The 23,427-nt window shown below is 55.6% G+C and overlaps 1 protein-coding gene across 4 annotated transcripts in view; it reads right to left on the minus strand.

Annotated features, from left to right (window-relative positions):
* MAD1L1 (mitotic arrest deficient 1 like 1) overlaps positions 1-23,427 on the minus strand; it is a 316,953-nt gene that overhangs the window by 156,811 nt on the left and 136,715 nt on the right. The window contains exon 1 of one of the 4 annotated variants that reach the window (XM_042971185.1): positions 7,310-7,332. The exons of the other annotated variants lie outside the window; for them this stretch is intronic. The gene's annotated coding sequence lies outside the window, so the exon portion shown is untranslated. Of the gene's footprint in view, positions 1-7,309; positions 7,333-23,427 lie in introns of those variants that run through there. 4 annotated transcript variants of the gene reach the window in all.

Genomic DNA, 23,427 nt, shown 5'->3' on the forward strand with positions numbered 1-23,427 from the left:
GAAATAGGACAGTATTTTTAACAAGATGAAATGAAAACCAACTTATCACAACGTGTAGCAAAAGCAGGGCTTCGAGGGAATGGATAGCACTGAATGCTATTTTAGGAAAGAAATCTAAAATCAATCATCAAAGCTTCTGTCTTAGAAAACGAAAGAAAGAAGAGTAATGTAAGCCTAAACCGAGCAAAAGAAAAGAAATGATGAAAATTAGAACAGAAATCAGTGAAATTGAAAACAGGAAAACAACTGAGAAAAATCAACAAAACCAAAAGTTGGTTCTTTGAGAAGATCAACGACATTGAAAAGCCTCTAACATGCTGACCGCGTCACAACCAGAGAAGCCAAGACAAAACAGAAAAGACACAAATTGCTAACATTGGATGTGAGAGAAAGGTCATCACTATCAATCCCAGTAATGTGAAAAAGAGTAAGATTATTAGGAACAAATCCCTGCCCCAAAACTTCGTAACTTATGTGTAATGGACCAAATCCTTAAAAGGCACAAATGATCGCAATTTGCAAGAAGAGAAACAGAAAATCTGAGTTGGCTTCTGTCTATTGAATGAAGTTGAATTGATAATAACCCTCCTAAAAAGAAGGCACCAGACTCCAATGGTTTCCTTGGTGAATTCCACCAACTATTTAATCAAGAAATGATACCAACTCCTTAAAATCTCTTGCAGAAGACAGAAGCAATCATACATACATGTTCGCAAATGATATTTACGTGTCAGCATAAATAACATGTATTTGCCAAAGCTCACAGACCCGCACAAGAGTCAACCTTACCATAAACCATGGCCGTTAATTAGAGATAACGTACCCATACTGGTGTATTCATCGTGTCAGACATGCCCCGGGAAAATTCAGGATGTTAGTGTTAGGCGAAACTGTGGGGTGGGGGAAATAATACAGAAGCCATCTCTGTACCGTCTTCTCCACTTTTTTGTAGACCCAAAACTGTTCCAAAGGAAAAAAAAAGTACAAAGAGCTGGACAGGAGAAAGCGGACAAGGGACTGGCCCCAGGAAGGGGGTGACTTACTCATGAACTCACCCGGTGCAAGTCAAAAGGCAGCACAAGTACAGGCTCAAAGGGCGTGGGTGGCCAACTGAGAATTCCATACCCGGCAAAAGAATTTTTTTAAGTTTATCTACTTATTTTGAGAGAGACGGGCAGAGTCCCAAGAAGAATCCACACTGTCAGCACAGAGCCCGACGTGGGGCTTGATCCCACAAACCACGAGATCGTGACCTGAGCCAAAATCAAGAGTCAGACCCTCAACCGACTGAGTCACTCTGGTGTTCCCCAGCAAAGTATTCTTTAGAAGTGAACGTGTAATGAATACAGTGTCACGCTAGGAAAAACTGAGGTAATCCCTCAGCATCAGATCCATACCGAAGGAAATACTTACTGAAGGGTGTGCCGCAAGCAGAAGGTAAGTGATCCAGATGGATGCCTAGAGAGGCTGGCGGGTAACCAACAAACACGCGTAAATGTGAATGAACACACAAAGACCACAGTAACAAACTGGACGATCACATGCAAAAGAATGAAATCGGACCACTTTCTTACACCGCACACAAAAATAACCTCAAAATAGATTAAGGATCTTAAATGTGAGACTTGAACCCATGAACTCCTAGAGGAGAACACAGGTAGCAACCTCCCTGACATCGGCTGTAGTAACTTTTTTCTAGACGTGTCTCCTGAGACAAGGGAAGGAAAGGCAAAATTACCTATTTGGACTACATCATAATAAAAAGCTTCTGCCCAGAGGAAGGAGACAGTCAACAAAACTAAAAGATAACCTACAGAATGGGAGAAGATATTTGCAAATGATGTATCTGATAACGGGTTAATATCCAAAATATATAATGAACTTACGCAACTCAGCACTCAAGAAACAAATAATCCAATTAAAAATGGGCAGAAAACACGGACAGACATTTCTCCAAAGGAGACATCCAGATGGCCAACAAACACATGAAAAGATGCTCAACGTCACTCATCATCAGGGAAATGCAAATCAAAACTACAACGAGATACGCTCTCACACCTGTCACGGTGGCTAAAATCAACAACACAGGAGACAGCAAGTATTGGTGAGGATGCAGAGAAAGGGAAATCCCCTTCCGCTGCCGGTGGGAATGCAAACTGGTGCGGCCACTGTGGAAACAGAATGGAGGTTCCTCAAAAAATTAAAACTAGTATGACCAAAGACAGGAATTTCACGACTGGGTATTTACCCAATGAATACGAAAACACTAATTACAAAGGATACATGCACCCCTACGTTTACTGCATTGTCTACAACAGCCCAGATACGGAAGCAGCCCAAGCATCCACTGATAGGTGAACAGAGAAAGAAGACTTGATCTCGGCTCAGGTCAAGGTCTCGCGGCTCGGGAGACGGTGCCCTCCGTCAGGCGCAAAGCCTGCTTAAGACTCTCTCTCTGTCCCCACCCCACGTGCCTCCACACGCTCTCTCAAAACAAATAAGCAAAACATTAAAAAAAAGTAACAACAATAGCTTCTCAGCTGTGTGTGTGTGTGTGTGTGTGTGTGTGTGTGTATGTGTAAAGAACATAACAATAGTCTATACGTAAAGCAAAAAGGTCAACAGATGTCATGTTTTAAGGTTCCTTGAATTGCCCAGGAGAGAGAGAAGTATTCAGTTTTATTAGACTTTGATAAAGAATCTATGTTATAATTACCAAAATAGCCCCTAAAAATTACACTAAAGCATATGCTACTACAAGATAACCAGGGGGAAATGGTCTAGTCTGCGACAGGTATTAATTAAAAAAAAACAAAACAAAACAAAACAAAAAAAAAAAACAACAAAAACCAGCAGAAGGCAAATAAAAAGACGGTTAATTTCAAAACAAACTTATCGTTAATTACAACTAAAATATTTCAACTAAAAAAAATAAAGATTTTCAGAATGAATAAAATACAAAGCCTAACCTGTGCAGGAGCGATATCATAATAAAATAAGGAACAAAGACTCCAAGTAAAACCTGAGAACGTGAAAGGCACAAATGCTATACAAACGCAAGTGGAGGGATCTGTCTTGATATCACACAAAGGAGATTCAAGGATCAAAAGTATCTAAGACGACTATTTCATAACAACAAAAGGCTAAATGGACCAGGAAGATAATTGTTTGCAGCCTATATGGGCCTAATAAGGCAGTGCCAGAAGACACGCCGTAACTGACCAGATTAAAAGGAGAAACAGACAAACTGAGAGTCAAGCTGGGATAGTCCAACACAACTCCCTCAGGATCAGAGAGAAAAAGAGGGAAACCTCACTGGGAACACGGAAAATTTGAACAGCACGATTAGCAACCGATCCACGGCGTTGATAAGGCACCGCATGCAGCCAGTGCGGAACACGTGTCACTCTGAAGTGTGCACGGGCCGGTCACAAACGCTGACTTCTACGCGGTCCCTCCAGCAAGTCTCAGCAAATTTCAAAGGACTGGTATGAGGTATGGGCTCAGAAAACAATGATATTGGGCTATAAATAAATAACGAGGTGTTCACAAAATGTTGGAAATTGAGAAATTTATTTCTAAATAACCTCGTGGTCAAAATAAAAATCACAATCGAGGGGCACCTGGGTGGCTCAGTCGGTTAAGCATCCGACTTCGGCTCAGGTCACAATCTCATGGTTTGTGGGTTTGAGCCCCACATCAGGCTCTGTGCTGAGAGCTCGGAGCCTAGAGCCTGCTTCTGATTCTGTGTCTCCTTCTCTCTCTGCTCCTTCCCCACTCATGCTCGCTCTCTCTCTCTCTCTCTCTCTCTCTCTCAAAAATAAATAAACATTAAAAAAATTTTTTTTAAATCACAATTGAAACTGAATATTTTGAAATGAATGATGAGAAAAATACAATGTTATCAGAACTACAGCAGGCATCTATGTTTATAGCCCAGAACACAGAGAAGAAAGTTAAAAACCGATCATCTACATAGCTCAAAAGTTAGAACAAATTAAAAAGGAAAAGGAAAAAATATGAAAATAGAAATTAATGAAACAGAATACACATGGTACAGAATCAAGAATGCTAGAAGTTGGTTCATTCCAGTGACTACTAAAACGGATAAACGTGATGAGACAGCTTGAGAGAGAGCAAACACGTAACCAAACAACCAGACTGAACAAGAGGACGCAGCTGCAGGTCATGGAGACGACTGGTCACCCAGAAACAAAATTCAAATGACTTCAAAGCTGTTGAAAGAAATCAAAGCCCCAATTTAAAATCTTTCCAACCCAGAAACCCCACAGGCCCAGATGCCTTCACTGCTGAAATTTACCCAACACTTGAGGAAACACCCCCGATCTCATACATACCGTTACAGAGAAGAGAAAGAGAACTCCCTGACTCGTTCTATAAAGTCAGAAAAACCATGACAGCAAAACTTGATGAGGACATTATAAGAAATGAAAATTAAGAGGCACCTTCCTGGGTGGCTCAGGCAGGTCTTGATTTCGGCTCAGGTCACGATCTCATTTATGGTTCACGAGTTCAAGCCCCACGTCGGGCTCTGCACTGGCACCGCAAAGCCAGCTTGGGATTCTCTCTTTCCCCACCTCTCTCTGTCCCTCCCCTGCGTATTCACTCTCTGTCTCCGTCTCTCTCTCAAAAATAAACTCAAAAAAATAAACTTAAAAAGAAATGAAAATTAATCATTGAAATCTCTCATAAACACAGAGGCAAAATCTCCAACCTACTCATTAGCAAACCAAACTAAACATTACTTAGGAAGGAAAAGCCATAGTCAGGTTTGCTTATCCCTGAAAAGCACGTTTGGTTTAACATTTGAAAATCAATTAATTTAATTTTCCACATTAATGGAGTAAAGAAAAATCATATGATCAGCTCAGTATATCCAGAAAAAGCCTTTGATTAAAATTCAACATCTATTCATGATGAAAACAATAAACAAAAACCCTCTTAGCAAATGAGGACTTGGAAGGGAGCTTCACCATGGCCTGCAACAGCGAAGTGTGACAATTTTCCTTCACCAGCTACCAAAACGCTTCTGTCCAGAACAGTGTTGGAGGTGATGAGCAGCAGAATAAGGCCAGAAGAGCCACAAAGGTGACTGGAAAGAATTAAAAACTATTATGAGCAGGTGACACAGAAAATCCAATGGAATCCACAGAGAACTTATTAAAATAAGTTTAGAATGTTGCTGGATCAAAGTCAATAATCAAACTTTAATTCCATCTCTATGTGCCAGCAACAAATAGTTGTAAAATTACACTTTAGAAAAGATGCCATCTACACTGTCAAACGAACAAACAAAAAAACACAACAATACAAACCTATAAGACGTCCACCTAGAAAACCTTATAAAACAGAGAAAAAACAAAGATGCCCTAAAAACACAGAAGTACGCGCCACGTTCACGGATCGGATGCACTCTTACCAAGATGGCACTTAATCAGTGCAGTCCCAACAGACAGCTCGGCGGGTTTACCGTAGAAATGGACAGACTGGATTCCAAACTCAACATGCAAACGTAAAGGGTCACCTCCAGGCGAGGCGGCTGGGGAGGGGGTGCTGGCTCTATCAGGTAGCAGGGCTGAGGAGAGTCCCAGTGACTAAGGTAGTGTGGTCTGGGTAAAAAGAGAGAGAAACAGACCAGTGCAGATGTGCACTCTGATTTCACCACATAAGCAGCCCAGCAGGCAGTGAGAAAGGAAGGGTCTCGATAAACGCCATTGTGGGGTGGGGGTGGGGGGCAGAGCCCGCCGTGGCACATTAAGCTTCACGTGGGGAGGTTAAGTGTGGAAAGGCCAAACGATAGAGAGGATAACACTGAAGCATACGTCGGTAACTGTGGGGCAGACGACGGTTTCCTAAAGAGGGCACAGGAGATGATAACCATCAAGGAAGGTTCACGTGGATAAATTAGATGGCATTAAAGTTAAGACCTTCTTTTAAGTTGCAGAGAGTGAAAACCTGACTCAGAGAGAAGGCATCTGTAACGCAAACAGCTGAGAAAAGGCTGGTGTGCAGAATCCGTGCAGAATTCGTACGGGTCATAAAGAAAACGGCAGAAGGGAGAAAACGAGACCACGGACGTGCCAGGGGCCTCACCAGAGCGAGCCCCACACGCCCGGTAATCACGCGAAGGGGTGTCGTCCCCATCCACACCCTGGGAAATGCAAACTCGAGACACGAGGAGGTCCCACCACCCACCCTGGAACAGCCTCCAGCGCGAGCGGCTCTGGAGCCCCAGGGTGCTGTGCGCACTGACGCCAGCAGCTGGGCGGCTGGGACCCCACGGACGTGCCCGTGGTGGGGCGGCTGTGCTCCCGGGTGCCCGGACACAAACGCAGATCTCCGTGCAACAAAAGACGAGAATGATCACCCCGACGTTCACACGCACCAAGAAACGAAGAAACTCAACGTTACGTGTGAATGCATAAAAAAGCACACTATGCTCTACTCCACTCGTAAAACACAGAAGAAGTAACTGCCCACAGAAACGTGGTTTTGAGCAAAAGAAAGCAAATACAAAAGACGACACGTTGTACAATTCCATTTACACACAACTTACAAACAGGGAAGGCAGGGCTGTGGTGTTAGAAACAGGACGGCGTGGCTCGGAGGGAGCACGGCGGGAGAGGAGAGCTTTCTGGAGCTGGTGACACACGGCTCTCCGTCTGGGAGGTGGAGCGCCACGGACCAGCGAGGAGACAGCCGCCTCCACGGAAAAGCTGGCCCACAGTGCCCCGCGCCACTGTCACCGTCTGACCAGAGGGGAGCGGGAAGGCCCCGGGCCCGGCCCCCAGCAGCTTGCTGGGGGCCTTGGGTCCTCCCGGGTCCAGGGCCGCCGCAGTGCTGTCCCGGGGCGCAGCGTCAGCCCCTGACAACACGCCTTCCCCGCCTCTGGGCCCAACTGCCTTCCCGGCCGCCTTCACTCCTCACGGCTCCCATACAGGGTCCCCCGGCCGCCCAGGATGGCAGGGCCGCGCTGACGGAGCGCTCCAGAGCGGGCCCGACACGGGGACGGCCACCGGGCCTGGAGGTGCCCGGGGGGTCATTGTGCTCCTCCCGACGGCCCTGGGCTGGCGCCTGCTGCACAGGACCCTCACCGGCATTTCAACCTGCTGATGAAAAGCTCTGCGGCGCCCCTGTGGGAAGGAGCAGGGATCAAGGGAGACTCCCCAAAGCGATTTCACCGGGATCTCACACTTCTCTATCCCAAATCCCCTTCCGGGGTCCAGGCCGGCTCCCCACGGCCAGAGGAGCCCCCTCCCCCTCCCAGCCTGCTCCCCCCGCACCGCACCGCGAGGCCTGGATCAGAGGGGCCCCCGCACCGCGAGGCCGAATTAGACGGGCCTGCCTTTCTTCCCTGGAAGGGCAGGGCACAGGCAGCCGAGCTCCAGCGTGCTCCCTGCGTGCGAGGCGCCCAGCAAGGCCATCTCCACGCCATGGCTCACTGTGCCTGCTCTTCACCGCGGAGAACCCAGCGCCCGGAACCCAACAGGCATTCAGTGAGTATCTGCTCAACCGAAGCACGAATGAACCAGCCGATCAACCCACTTTCAGAGCAAACGGGAGGCAGGCGCTCACTCTCTCAGAGGAGGAAACAGGCTTCCTGAGTTCAGTGACTTGCAGACTGAGCCGAGGTCTGAACCCAGCTCGGCGAGAAGCAGGAGCCCGATGCTCGGTTGTCGTACCGAAGGCGACACGGACACCGGGATGGAGACGTGCTTTATAAACCCGGGTCCGGGACGGCTCCTGGCCCGCATCCCTGGGATCGCAGAGTGCAAAACATCACCCGCAACGGTGACCCCAAGGCCTTCACCACTCACCAAAGCACGCAAAGCCGGAGTTTCCGGGACGCAGGACGTGACCCAAATAGCTCTAATTTAAGAAGGCTCTTCTCAAGCTGGAAGGTCAGGCACCAGACAGGCTTTGTCCTCATGGAGCTGACCGTTGCTCTGCTGACCAGGCAGAAACCCAGACAAGATGGGCTCTGAGCACGATGACTGACCAACTGGGAGGCATCCCCAGTGAGTCAAGGGAGGCTGCTGCTTCGTGTCCCACACAGAAAGTTCTGTCCGGTGTCGCACGCGCCCATCTGGGGTCAGACCAGCCCCGGAGGGAGCCCCGCTCTCCCAGACTCAGCCCCGGAGGGGACAGGAGGTGAATGCCACAAGAACCCAGAAGGGATGAAGACAGCGTGGGGGAGGTTGGGGGGGGGGGCAGGGGCACCCCTGGAGGGACCCCACGGCGGCACACGGGGCGCGAGAGCAGCACAGAAGGACACCGACTGTCCAAGTCCCACCTTCCACCCGCACCGGCACTTGCGTGCACGGGCACACCCCCACACCTGGGTCCTCGGGGGGTCACAGGGCCACTGCTCTCACACGCGTCGGGGTCTCAGCACACGCCTGCGGACACCTCCGTGGGGTCCAGGACAGCGGACGGTTCACACCCCAGCTCGGCCACTTTCACTCACCCAACAGACGTCACCGACTGCCAACCACGGGGCCAGGGGACAGCAACAGACGAGAAGGCGCGCTTTCCGCACTTCACGCCGCCATGTTAGCGCCAGACGCCTGGACCCCAGGCCCCGATCAGCAGCAGTGGAGGCACAAGCAAGAGGCAGAGCCGGTCTGGGCCTCAGCTGGGTCAACCGCGAAAAGACCAGAAATTTCCTACCACGGGCTTATTTTTAGGACCAAATAAGATCGTTTATTTAAAACTCATACCATCAACTTTTAAATTTCAGCTTATTATCACTGTCCCCGCCCCCCCCCCCCATTCTCGGAATGTCCTGCCCACTAAAAACCAGAACACACAGCTGGTTATACCCACTCAACCTCCCCACTCAGAACAAACACAGCCCCTCAAGGACGCCCTTCCCAAGCTACCCACTGGACAGGAGCCTGCCAGGGGGCAGGGGGGTGTCCCAGAACTGGGACCTGCTGGGGAAGGCGGGTGTTGTCCCAGAACTGGGACCTGCTGGGGGACCCACTCGGAGCATGGGGGGTTGTCCCAGGAGGGGAGGCCTGCTGGTGGGGGCAGGGGGTGTCCCAAGAGGGGAGGCCTGCTGGTGGGGAGGGGGTGTCCTAGGACGGGAGGCCTGCTGGTCGGGGTGGGGGGGACGTGTCCCAGGAGGGGAGGCCTGCTGGTGGGAGGGGGGCTGTCCCAGGAGAGGAGGTCTGCTGGGGGGGCAGGGGGGTGTCCTAGGACGGGAGGCCTGCTGGGGGACCCTCTCAGGGCATGGGGGGGTTGTCCCAGGACAGGGGCCTGCTGGTGGAGGGGGGGTGTCCCAAGAGGGGAGGCCTGCTGGTGGGGAGGGGGGTTTTCCCAGGAGGGGAGGCCTGCTGTTTTTGGGGGGGGTGTGTCCCAGGATGGGAGGCCTGCTGGGGGACCCTCTCAGGGCATGGGGGCGTTGTCCCAGGATAGGGGCCTGCTCGGGAGTCTCTGGCCACACTCTGTGGTCCACCCTCCAGCCATCATCACACCTTCCTATTTAGGTCATGATTCTGCCTCCCTGACCACACCGCAAAGCTCCCACAGAGCAGGTGAGACGTTCTTTCCCTTTCACTGCTGAATTCTCAACACCCAAGACAATACTTGGCAAGGAAAGATGTTAAAAATATATTTGCTAAGCCAATCACAGTACTCGGCAAAAGGGCTCTGTGCCCGGCCCTCCCAGTGCACGATCCTTGGGGTCTAGGGACCACGGGCCCCTCGGGCCGGGCCACCTGCCTGAATGCCCCTTCGGCAGCCCTGAGCGTGGCCCATAGACTTGTGAGGGCTGGGAAGGCATCCCTTCTGCCCTGGCTCCTCCAGGCCCTTCCCAGGCTCCGGGGGAAGGGGTCAGCCGCGGCCGTGCCCCCGTGGCCCGTGCTGGCACTCGGGACCGAGGGAGCAGTCAGGCCCCGCGGGGGCCCGCAGCCAAGGGCACTCGGGCCCCTGACTCTAACTCACACGTGACAGCTTCCTGACCTGGGCCTGGAGAAGACCCGAATGCGTGGCTCTGTGTGCACACTGAGCTTCCCCCACTCAAGGTACCCACGAACCCGACGCCCACTCCCGGCTTCAGCCCCGTCCCTCCACTGGCCGAGGAGGCTCAAAGCGGCACTGGTCCTGGAGGGGACAGCTCTGCCAAGGCCTCTGCGTGCGAATGCCCTCCGAGCCCGGGGAAGGGGGAAGGGAGGGGGACCCAGCTGCCATCTCGTCCCCTCCAGACCCACCTGACACTGAACAGGACGGCAGGGCTGGAGGACTCGGGGACAAAAGCTGCTCTCACCCCAACTCAACTGAGGCTTGAAGGACAAATCTGCCACAGAACGGAGAAGGCCTGCAAGGAGAAAACCGACAGACTCACACTTCCCTCTGTGGGGAAAACAGGGGCACCCCGCGGGACCGCGGACACAAGCGCCGGGGATCCCCAAGCGGGGGTCAGAGAGAGAAGAGAAAAACAGAGGCCGCCCGCCCTGTGCTCACAGCAGCAGCCTCCCGGCCCCAGGACCGCTGGGCAGCCCCGCAGACCGGGCCGGAGCACCCTCCAGGCCCCAGGCCCGGGGGCCCCAAAGGGACCCGACCGATGGCTGCCCGTGGCCTGCGGCCCCTCGGCACTGGCTCCTCCAGAGACAAAAGGCTACGCGGTTCAAACAGCAACAAACGTTCGACGTGGCACAGACACTTAACGTGTCCACGGAGTCTCTTGGTGGCACGGAGGAGCAGCCGCAGGATAACGACTGCGCAAACCTGACTTCAAACTCTTAACGCGCTTAACTTCCTGCTTCTCTGCTGCCTTCCCTTTGCAGAGGGACTGGACTCGGGCTGCGAATCTGGCTCTCCCACTTCCTGGCAACGCTTCCTGGCAAGTTACTGAACCCCAGCAACCTCCTCCCTCCTCTGGAAAACAGTGTCGTCAGAGACGGGAGTGGGCTGAACGCGGTGTCGGGCGTGTATGCCATGTAAACCCGGCAAGATCCGTTTCGCACCCAAAGTGGTAGGAAATGAAATGCTGCTACTCAATGCGGATGGGGCACACCTGCCAGAGGGGATGTCTGCTGAGCCAGCAAGTGTCCCTACCCCGCGCCCAGGAACGCGAGGCTCCCACACACGTCTCACGAAACAAGTCAGAGATACGGCCAAGAGCCACATCCGAGGATGCTGCTCACGCTAGCAAAACTAAGGCAAAATTAAGAATAATCTAAATTTCCAACAAGAAGCTTAATTCCGAGACAACCGTACAAAAGAACATTATATAGCCACTGAGGGCCTTATTCTCAAAAACTGCTTAATAACCTGAAGATCTGTCCCAATAAACGTTAAGTGACAAACACAGGACACGCACAGGTCTTGTCTGTCCTCTTCATGCCCGTTCTCTTAATACCTGGAACAGTTATGTGAACATGGCTGATCCCACAGCACCTGGCACTATGGTCGTCAGCCAGTGATGGATGGATGGATGGATGGATGGATGGATGATGGACGGCTGGGTGGATGATGGAAAGATGGGTGGATGGATGATGGACAGATGCGTGGATGGATGATGGACGGATGGGTGGATGGATGATGGACAGATGGGTGGATGGATGATGGACGGATGGGTGGATGATGGACAGATGGGTGGATGGATGATGGACGGATGGGTGGATGGAAGGATGGATAGGTGGGTGGCTAGATGGGTGGGTGTGTGGGTGGGTGGATGGATGGACAAGTGGATGAGTAGACGGATGAATGAATGCATGGATGGATGGATGACGGATGGACGGACAGATGGATGAGTGGATGGATGGATGGATGGATGAGGGGAGAAGGCGAGAGAAATGAAAGAAACCTGCAAACATGATTTCAGTGCTATCTCCAGGTAAAGAAATCAAGAACTTTTAAAATGTCTTCTTTATACTTTCCAGCAGTTTCCAAGTGCTCCACAACATACAGCATTATAATCCAGGAAAGAAAAAGTTGCCGTACGTTTTAAAGGGGCTGGGGGTTACAAGGCACCTCCAGACACATCAGCCTGAAGCCCAGTGAGCTAACGGGACTCCCCCGGATCCACTCTCAACACGGACTGGGGCCATTCCATGAGGACTTGGAGCCCCGGAAGGGGCAAGGCCACAGGGAAGCCAACGACCCATGCCAGCATCTGAGCGTGGAAACGCCCAGGGACGGCGGAGGAGAGAAGGAAACGTGGTAGCTCGGAGGAGCTGGAGGGAGAAGGTCAGGTGGGCCGAACCAACTCGACACCGGTGACTGTGCAGCCATGTTTAAGCATCCACCCCTGGAGGACATCGCCGTTCTCTCCAATTTGGGCAATTACACATAAAGCTGCTAGAAGCAATTTTATATGGCTTTTTGTGTGGACATAAGCTTTATTTCTTCAGGATAAATGCCCAGAGTGCAAGTGCCGGGCCATCTGGTCACCGCAGTTCAGCTGTTAACAAACGGTGACATTATAGCGCAGAGGGCTGTGCCAGTTCACGTTCCCGCCAGCGATGGATAAGAGATCATTTCTCCGCATCCTCGGTAGCACTTGGTATTGTCGCCATTTTTTATTCGAACCGTTCTGAGGTGTGCGGTGATACCTTACGGTGGTTTTACGTGCATTTCCCTACCGGCTAACGATGCCGAGCGTCTCTCCCGGTGCCCGTCTGCCATCTGTGCACGCCCATTTTCTAATTAGGTCTTTGCTGCTGTTGGGCGTTGAAAGTTCTTTACACATCCCAGATAATAGTCTTTTGTCACATACACGGTTTGCAAACATGCTCTCAGGCTGTACCCCGTCTTTTCCATTCTAACCAGAATCTTTCACAGAGCACGGGCATTCAGTTTTTACCAAATCCCATTCATCAATTTTTCCTTTTGCAGATCCTATTTTCGGTGTCAAGTCTGAGAACGCTTTGCCTAAACCCTGAAGATCTTCTCTTACTTTGTAATAAGACTTGCACATTTGTGTTCTACGTTTAGTTTTGTGGTTAATTTTTGTATGAAGCGTGAGGTTCACTTTTTTTGTTTATGGGTGTCTGAATGCTCCAGATGGATCTGCTGAAAAGGTCATCTTTCTTCCACCGAACTGCTTCTGTGTCCTTCTCAAAAATCGGTAGACCCAAAGCAGGCCAAAGAATGGAAATAACAAAGATGAGGGCAGAAATAAACAAAAAAGAGTATAGAAACCAATGGAGAAAATCGGCTGAGCCAGAGCCTGGGTCTTTGAAAAGATGAATAAAACTGATAAACCTTTAGCTAGACAAATCTAGGAAAAAACTGAAAAGATTGAGATTACCGAAATGAGAAATGACAGAGGCACTACCACCGACCTCATGGAAATAAACAGAATTATAAAGGAATACTATCAACAAGATGCCAAAAATCAAATGCCCTGAAACGGACAGATTCCCAAAGACTATCGAAGCTGACTTAAGAAGAAATAAAAAGCCTGGACAGACCTGTCCTGAGTCAAGAGACGCACGGGCCACCAGAGCCTCCCTGTCAGCCCCGCCTCTCCTCTCCTGGGACCCGGAACACATCAGCCTGAGTGAGAGCTTCTGTTAAGATCCCACTGGTCCCCGAGGCACTGCCATTTTTCTCCGCACGTATTTCTCTCTGTCGCCCACACTGGGGGTTCCCGCTGCTCTGTCTCTACTGTCCCCTCCATTCCACGACTGAGCTCAGCCACTGCCTCTGCTTATGTGACTGCATCTCCAGCTGTGGCCTGACAGGTCCCTCAGAGCCCCAGACTTTCCTCGGGGCCCCCTGCCGTTTCTGGACTGTCGGCTTCTCCGGCTCCACCTGTGTGACAGGCCCAGGGAACTCACCCCATGCTGCTCCCAGCGTCCCCAAGCCCCCAGCCACCACCTTTCTGAGCTTTTTATGTTTGTTTCATACATAACGCCCAGGGTTGTTAGTTGTACTTAGCAAAAGGAAAAAAAACTACGTCTATTCCATCTTCCTAGAAACAGGAGCGTTAGCTGCGCTTTAAACGTGGTCAGCAGCCCTAGGTGCTGAGCGCTACAGCAGACACTGCCCTCAGAAGCTCGCTTTAGAAACCAGGCAGATGTCTAGCATCAGTGACGGGCCACTAAGCCCTCTCCGCCTGAGGAAGGAAGGACTCCGACCAAAGGGCGCCGCTTCCCAGCTGCAAAGATGCCGGCTCTCACCAGGGCGGCCGAGGTGGAGGGAAAGCGGAAGGAGAAACTCACGCTGGGCACCCCCCACCCCGACCAACGAGCCACCAAAGCTCCCCACGTCCAGCCGGCTAGGCTCCAGCCAGAGAAAGGTGAGCCCGCCCCCCCCACTCCCACGAAGGCCGGGAGAAAACGGCCCGTTGGCCTGCTGGGGAGGACGCCGTTACAGAGAAAGAAGAACACCCCCCTCGCCCACCCACCTAAGACTCCCCGGCCGGGCCGCGGGACCACTGCAGCCAAAGCACATCCCGCGGTCCCTTCCGCAGGCCCCACTGGCTCCACGCCGTCTCTTCCGGAGAGCAGCAGCAGAGCCAGAGGACGCAGCCACCCGCTGCCCGGTTGGGCGGAAAAACCCCCTCACCAAGGAAGCCAGGCTGCCGGGAAGGACAGCCCAGCACTTGGGAAGTTTGGTCCCACTTTCTGCATCCTCTTTCTTTCGAAAATTGCTTATGCAAAGAGATTACCATGCATAATGCATTCAATTATGCGGCGTAAGATGCGGCCTTGATGGAGAAAATTCAAGTCAGCCTCGTGGACACTTCGGGAAATATTAAAAAAAAACCACAACAACCACGCCGCTGACTTTCAAATGTGTTTGAATCCGCACACCTCTCACTACCCACAGGGACACAATATAAATACATAAACGAGAGCTCAGCTCGTCTCCCACTGCTTTCTTGCAGGATGAGGGTGCCTGGAGCCCACGCCTCCCTCCTCTCCTCGGCAGGGCCTGTATTAGCATGTAAATAGCTGGCGGATACTGAACTGAAAACAAGGAAGAGGCCTTTAATTAACTTTAATCCTCGGAAAAGCCAGGCGGCAATCTGCTCTGACAGGAGGCCCTCTCCAGGCCAGCACTGTGGGGGGGGGGGGGGGGTGCGTGGAAGGACCGGCCTGCGGCAGTGACATTTGGGGGTGTGGCCCGCAGAAGGCCGCGACACAGCTGTGCCCTGGAAGGCTGCTGCACCGAGCCACGCCGGGGCAGATGCCAGAGGTGTGGGCACTGAGCACTGCTCCCAACACAGCTCATGGGCACAAAGGGTCCGCACGGACGTCCCAACGGGAGGGGTCAGCTCTGCCCCAGGCCTCTTGCCAGGCCCCCCCCCAGCTCCAGGTGGCCGACGCCCACCCTGCCCACACAGAGACCCTGCAGAGTCCCCCGGCTATGGAAGCAGAGAGGCGCCGAGCCCCGGAGGACCCGCCATGGACGCGCCACACACCTCACTCTGCAGGCCACAGGGAGATGGCCGTGGCTTTGGGGCTGTAAAGCGACTGGTTCCGGCCAAGCTCGTGGTACACGGCTCTGTGAGCACACGGGACCCCAGCGCCCTAGCCTAGTCGGGGTGACCCCCAACCCAAGCGCCCTAGCCACGGTCCGGCAGCAGGCGGCACAGGTACAGGGACGTGTGGGAGTACACAGGGGGACACGGGGCCCAAAGATGCTACGGGCTGAGCGGAAAGCACAGCGGGACAGGCCGGAGATCATCCGGGGGGAGCACACGCTCCGGGCGGTCGCGTGGCTCCAACGAGGCTCCGCAGACTCACGGACTCATCCCACCCTCCGACACCGGACACGGGGATGCCACTACCAGCCGTTTCTCCCACAGCGGCAGCAAGCTGGAGACCACTAAGGGCACGGCCTGGCCACACGCATGGGACGGGTGAGCCACATGCGAACATACATACTCGGCTCTGGGGGGCCACGCCACTCTGTCCAGGTTTCAGCTCTGGCGGGTGGGGGGATGGGGGAGGGGCAGAAAAAAGCCACGCGGCACATGTAGGAGGAAGCAAAATGCCCGGAAATGGTTCCGTAACATGAGCACCAGGTCCCCAAAGACACTGGTGAACGAACCAGATTTTACTCACAAAGACGTACAATTCGGGGGCAGCCCGGCCGACACGGCGGTCTGTCCGTGTGCTCTGGCCCCCGTCCTGGTGCCCCGCAGCCGGCTCGGTGCCCGCTCCTGCTCACTTCCCCGGGCTCCGCCAGGAAGAAGAGTGGCGTGCGTGCGGAGGTCACCTGCTCGAGCAACAGGCACGGCGGGAAAGGAGGCTGACAAGCATCATAGGTTCCTGCCGTGTCCTCGATGTGGACAAGGGAGTTCCAGGCGGGAGCGGCACCGTGCTGGGCCCGTGTCCCGCGAGCCTGCATCCCGCGGAGGTGGCGCCAGCATGGGCGGGAGGCCCCTCGCTCCGAGCCACACAGAACCTGAGCCCAGGCCTCTGAGGCCGTTCCGCGGCACTGTGGCCCTAGGGCAGAGTCGCCAGGAGCCGGTGATGACGGGGAAGGTCACTGACCCCCGACCCAAGCGCCGTGTCGTCTGTGCTGCTCTCCTCGCCCGGAGCTCGGGCCCCTGGCGTGGGTCTAGCCTCGGCACGGGAGGCCTCGGGAGAGCGCAGGGCTCCACCCGGGGCCCGGCGAGGAGGCTCTCCAGCCCAGTTACCGCGTGCGGACGGAAAAGCCCCTTCCGGAGACAGATTCGCAGCCCTGCAGCCACCGGCCCTCTCCTCCGTGTGTTCTCATGACCGCCCAGCACTTCTCGTTCACACAGAGCTGCTTCTCCAGGGGCTCACAGGTGGCTAAACGAGACCGCCTTACACAGAATAAATCCCGCTTCTGTAACTAGCAATATTTCTTTAACCGGAGGATAATAAAAATCACTGGCAAAGGCTAACCGACGGATCTAATTTATTTAGAGACTTTCATAAAGCTGGGGATAAAGCCCTTTGTAAAAGCTTATTGGAGAGCCCCAAGGAAGCCCCCAAAGAGAGGACGTCCCCGACTGGGATTCGCGGGCCCCAGGGCAGGGAAAAAGCCAACCAAGTCCCTCAAAAGAAGGGGAGGGAAGAACAAAGTGGGAGCCGACGTGTCGCCCCAAGGGCTCAGTCCTCGCCCAGACGCAACAGGAGGCTGTTCCAGGGAGAGACCGCACACGGCTCCTCAGGCCGGTCCACACGGCCCCGCGCTCAGCTGGGAGGGCACAGGATGCACACAGCAGAAATCAAGTCCACGCTGCCCTCCCGGGGAACCCAAAGGAGACCAAACTACCCCCACCCAGGAGGGCACTGCCCGCGGCATGCAGCCCACCGGCCCCCACGCTCCCCCCAAGACCACGCTGGGTGGAGGGTCCTGCATCACGGGAAGGAGCTGCGGTGCTGGCGGATAGGGGGCGGGCTCGCTGCTGGACCCACTTCCGTCCGGCAGACACCCCCACCTGGCTATGTGCCCACTCCCAGCCATAGAGTCCGCATCTCTGGACACCCCCCAGGGTGCTCGGATGCGGGCGGTTCACAGGCAGGCCCTGGGGCGCTGAAACGCCCCTGCCCACCTGCCGACGCCTTCAGCGTGGGGAGCCCTGTGAGTGACCGGGCGTCTCGTGTGTATTCATCTGCTGCTGGGCCAGGAGGCTGCCCTTCTGCTGCCCGGGAGAGTGCAGACCCCCTCTCCCACTCCCGGACTAGACTCTGTGAGCCCAGGACACCCGGTGGGGGGGGGGGGGGGTCCATGCTCTCTCCCTGGGGCACCTGTCACACCTGCCACCCTCTGCTAGGGCACCGCCCTGCTTCTTGGCTGGACACTTGAGGCCGCGAGGAAAGAAGCCTCTAAGCACGGTAAAACTTACTGGAAACTAATGGTCTAGAGAAAATAAAACTTCACCCGGGGCAAATGCAGCAACCGTCCAACTTCTCTCACATTCTTCTGGAAATCAGACCCTGTACCTGGAAAGCGCATCTGCATGAACTGTGGGAACGGATTCCGGGGCTGACGTCCCTGGACGTCAGACAAGACACAAACTGCTGTCCACACGCCAGTGTCACAGTGGATTCAGCGTATTCACAGCACGTGGCCAGGCAGGCGCGGAGCCAACACCGGACCCCGGGCCACAGACGAGCGGGACCCTCGGGGACCCCGCGAGACTCTTGTGCACCTTCACGAACTCCATCCTGGACCAGTTCCACCTGAACCCCTGGGAACAAAGCCGTGTACCGGGCACACCACACGGCCGCTCACGTGGACATGACCGTCACGTGCACCCATCCTGCTCGTGGACAGACGCAGAGACTCAGTTGAGGAGCGGGCCTCCAAGGAGAGGGTCCACGATCCACCGCAGACCCTTTTCCTCACTGAGCACCGCCGTCCCGGGCAGACAGCCGGCAGCCAGGACCCTCCCCGCCGAGGCACCGCAGGCAAACGTCAGTGCCACGTGTCCCCCCTTCTCCAGACACAGCGCACGATGGAAACGACCTATGGCACAGGTAGACAACCAGCGTTCTGGAGAGGGACCGAGAGACGCCCGTGTCCCGCCCACAGCCGCAGCACCGAGCCGGAGTGGACTCCCAGTCACCCTGCAGATTGCTGCAAACCTGGATCGGCGGCACGGCACCGGGCCTGACTCCACGGCAGCGCTGGGAGTGCTCTGCTCCAGAAGAACTTCCTCCCCGGTCCTCGGACTTTATTAGGGGCAGTTTGGGTCTTCATGGGCGAAGTTAACCAAAAGATTATGGACTCTGAACCGCTCTCCCTGCATTTGACTGTTTTCCATCTGATGATGGATGATATTTAATAACTTCCAGTCTGAGTGCACTCTGGCTCTGTAAATACAGATCCCACTTTATTGCTACTTAATAACTATTACGATGGTTGGGGCCGGTCCTACTGGGCCTAATGTTCCGTGAGGATCTCGTGGGAAAGGTAGCCAACTGCGGCTTTCCATAATGGAAACACACATGCACACTCACACACACACGCGCTCACGCACGGCACGCACATACATACGCACCCACGGGCGGGTGCACACCTGTGCACACAATGAACGCACACTCACAAATCACACAATCACACACGTACACAATAACACACACGCTCATACGCACACACACCCTTACACATTTGCACACACGCACTCTGACACCCCTTCTGACACAAGGAGGTGTGACCGACAGAAGGGAAGGAGCCTAGGTCAGAGTCAGGTGCATCTGAACTACAAGCGGGAAAAGCCTTCTCCCACTTTCCCCAGCCGCAGACTGCTCACCCCGGAACTGGGATTCTGCAAATCCTAGCTCAAAGAATTTTGAAAATGACAATGTTCACGAAGATGAGTTAAGTGTGACGGGCGACAGCCGTCACTCGTATTCACGGAACGCTTACTCGTTCAGGTCCCACACCGGGGGTGTGACAAGACGTTTACTAAAACAGACTTTACTACCACAGACCTCACCCACGGCACACGAGGCCTCTCACAGAAAGCGCGGACGAGCAGCCGCCCGCGGGTACTCTGATGGCAAAATCGCGCCCCGCTGAGAGCACAGGAACCTGCAGGACCCCGGGCCCAGCCAGGCCTGGCGTGGCCCTCTCGGCCACACTCCCGGGGAGGGGTCGTGTGGCACGGCTTTTGTGTGAGCGAGCAACACTGTACCACGGCTTGTTCGACTCCTTTCCCACGTCTAGGGTGTCTGTCACCTGGGAAGTTTCCGAGTGATCCTGCAGAGCAGGGTGACTTCTAAGAACACACACCACATCAGAGCAGCACTGGCTGCAAACGTGTGAACAACCCGCTGCGATCACGCGCACCGTCTACGGTCACACGCACCACAGGCAGGTGGGGAGCCGCGAGCTCACGTGTGCGCCACCTGTGGTCACAAACACTTCCCCAGCACTCCACACCCTCGTCCCCGTCCAGGGGAGGAAGAGACGGCGGAGAGACAAGGAGGCTTGAGGGCAGAGGCACTGAATGACCGGGTTCAGCACCAGCTCGGGTCTTCCCAGCCTCAGTCCCTGGCTCTGCCCCCAGAACAGAAAGTCAGAGCGCACCTGCCAGCCCCCAGCCCAGGCACCGACTCCCTTCAGACACAGCCAGGAACACGTCCTTTGGGCGCCCACCCACCAGGGGCAGCCGAGGTCGGGGTCACGCACAGACCCAGAGGGCCTCCGGTCCCTGGAGAACGGCACAGCGTGGCCGGCCAGGGTCGGCTCCCTCCCTCAGAAGGAGAACGGTGGCTGCACACGCCCAGAGAGAGGAAAGTCCCAGCGCCCCGCCGGAGTCCCAGGCGCCACAGACTCTCCCTCAGGACAAACCACCACTGCAAGCTGTGCCCCCCTCACTGAACATTTTGCTACAGCTCGTGGTTAAGTCCAGGGAGCCAGGAACTACCCCGTGCTGGAGAGAATCCCACAGAATGCTGAGTGCCTGGCTTCCCGGGGCCCCTGGAGGCAGCCTGGGCTGGCAAAGGGAACAGTGGGGCTGAGGGCAGGGGAGGCCCAGCCCCCAGACAGAGAGCACAGGGTCCCCCTCACCAAGTGAGGGCATGGGAACCCTCCCCCACAAATAGAAGGCACAGGGTCCCTCCCCCACATTGAGAGTGTGGGGACACACACACACACACACACACACACACACACACACACAGAAGATGTGGTGTCCCTCCCCCACACTAAGGGTGTTGGCACCCCCCAAAAGAGGGCACAGGGTTCCTCCCTCACACTAATGGCATGGGGACGCCCAGACAGAGGGTGTGGGGTCCCTCTCCGACACTGAAGGTGTGGGGACCCCCAGACAGAGGGCACGGGGTTCCTCCCCAACACCAAGGGCACAGACGCTTTCCGGGACCCACTCTCTGGGCACCGAACAGGAGGACAAGCCAGGGGCAGAGGCCAGCCACGGGGGGCCACCCAGGGAGCACCTGGAACACGGACATGGCCTCGCAGGCCAAGGGCAGCCAGGGAGCCAGGCACAGCCCGCAGAGGACGAGGGCGCCTCGGTACCCCTGGAACGGTCACCAGGAGTGCGCTGGAGGCAGCTGTGACAGCAGCAGGACGCGTGGCTATTTTTAGCGGTGGCGCTGGAGAGGCCGCCTGGCGGGGAACCACGTCTCGGAGCGTGACCACCAATTTCCACCTGCAGCCAACTTCCTTTCCGCTCAGGATGAAGGTTATTCAAAGATTTGGATTTCTTCGGAACTGAGTTAAAAGGAGAGCAGGTCTCCACAAGACGAGAGGGGATTTTAAAGCGTGAACGAGGACACGGCGTCCTCGTAGGTCTGCCAGGGGCGCTCGGGGCCCCTCTCACCGCCCGCCCAGCCTCCCGGCACCACTTAGGCCTGAGCTGGGGGACCGCGGCCTCCTTCCAGCGAGGACGCTCAGGGCTCTCCGCCAGCGCCGCACTGGGCTGCGGGCGCCTCGGCCTGGGTGCCGGGGGGGAGAGGGAGGCCGTCGCCCGGGGGCCACACGGAGCGGAGGGCCAACACCTCAGGAAGGAAGACCGAAAGTACTGTAATGCTGTGCTTTAGAAACTCAGCATTCGTGCAAAACTACCTCACCGGCAAAATGTGAAATATGCAAATGAAGACAGCGGCGGCCTCCCAGTCCCCATCACATGGATTTCTCAGAGCCCTGGACAAGCTGACGGGCACGGGGACGCGGCCGGCTAGAGCCGCCAGGGCTCACGGACACGTGTCGGGACTCGGGGACCGGGTTTCACCTGCTGGCACAGATGCACCTAAGAAACACAGCCGCGGCCGGTGAGCACCATTCCTGCCCCGCCAGCACGGAGTGCCTCCTGTGCGGGCTCGTGCCCAGGCAGGTCGCCAGCCGGCTGGGACTCGAGGGCCGGCCTCAGAGGAGCAAGAGCCAAAGTGACGATAAACGGAGACAGACAGAGCAGGGGACGTCCGAGAGGCCACCGTCTGCTTCCCCGTCCACGAGCAGCACAAGCAATGGCAGCGACCCGGTGGCCCCCAGGCCTGTCTGATGGCGGAGACCCAGCTCCTCCGCCTCAGAGGGACCCAGTGGTCACCTCCTCCCGGGCACCTGCGACCCAGGGCGTGCCCAGGACTACCCAGGGGTGCGAGGAAAACAGGAGATCCTACTCACCCTAGTTTTTAGAAATCATTTGGTTTTTAAAGACTTCCCAGGCAAATGTACTCAGATTCAGTTAGTATTTCATCACCGACGTGTCTGTCAGGTACATATGCACACGTCGGCGCACACGTGGCAAACTTTTCACAAAGGGCACAGAGTAAGTGGAAAAAACGGTGGGTAAGAGCTCCAGCTGGCCTGGGGCCTCAGGCGGGAGAGGACAAGGAGCGGCCTGCAGGTATGCTCGGGGGGACGGGACGGGGGCCTTCTGGAAGGCGCGGGGCAGCAGGGACCAGGCTGAGAGCCAGGCACCAGGCCCCCCTGCACCACCCACGGGCCACCCCCAGGACCTGAAGAAGGGATGGGAGGCATCTCCAAGACTCCAGTCCTGGGCAGAGCCCCATTCCCCACCCCCCTGCCCTGGGCACCGGCGCCCCCAGAGCAGCTCATCTTCCTGGCCTCTGCACTGGGCGCTGCTGTTCCTTTAACTGTCATTGTGGCCATTTTCCAAGTTGCTGGTTTCAAGTCCTTGCAACCAACCCAGACGTGCCTGTGTCTACCACCTCCCCACGAGCACTTCCGTGGGCCCTGAACACCCCCCAGGGGGCAGGCGGGAGGGGTGGCAACAGGGATGCTCTCGGGAGCCCTCTGGCAGGGGCAGCGAGCCCTCACACACACAGGGCACAGCACAAGTGCCGAAGGCAGGCAGGAGGGGGCCGCTCAGAGGCAAAGGCAGTGAGCGGGGCCAGAGACCAGAAACAGAGGTGGGACGCTGCCCGTCACCTACCAGGGGCTCCAGGCCGCAGACGTTTGCCGGGTGCCTACTGTACACGAAAAGCTTCCTACAAGCTAACTGCTGTTGAACAAAACAGAAAAGGCCCTTCCTTCTCAGGAGAGAGAAACAAAGATGACAGGACAGGCAGCAGCTGGGGAGGCCGAGAGCCAAAGAAGCAGGGAGGAAGCACCAGCAAAGGCCCAGAGGCCTGCGGAGGGATGGCGGGGGGCCCAGGAGGCAGGGGCATGGGCGGGGGGATGTCTGGTCCACCGCGCCCAACATAGCACGTTCCAGGCGGAGCACGAGGAGAAGGTGCTGGGCCCAGGCGGCGCCCGCTGGACGAGGCCATGGTTTCCTAGCTCCGACGGCACACATACGCCAGGGAGCCGCAGATCCGGGGCCAGTGGTCTTGTGCAAAGGGCGTGAGTTAGTCACCTCCTGCGACCAAAGCCAGGCGGCACCAGTTTTAACTTTTTTAAGCTATTGGGATCTCATCTGCCATTCGCGGAATGGGGACACGGGCAGTCAGCCCGGGGAAACAGGAAAGCACAGGGCCTCTGATCACACATACACCACGCAGGCCACTGTGGAAGGGCCACGCGTGCCTGGAGGCAGGG

This window comes from Panthera tigris, chromosome E3, assembly GCF_018350195.1.
Source record: "Panthera tigris isolate Pti1 chromosome E3, P.tigris_Pti1_mat1.1, whole genome shotgun sequence".
Lineage (NCBI taxonomy): Eukaryota > Metazoa > Chordata > Mammalia > Carnivora > Felidae > Panthera > Panthera tigris.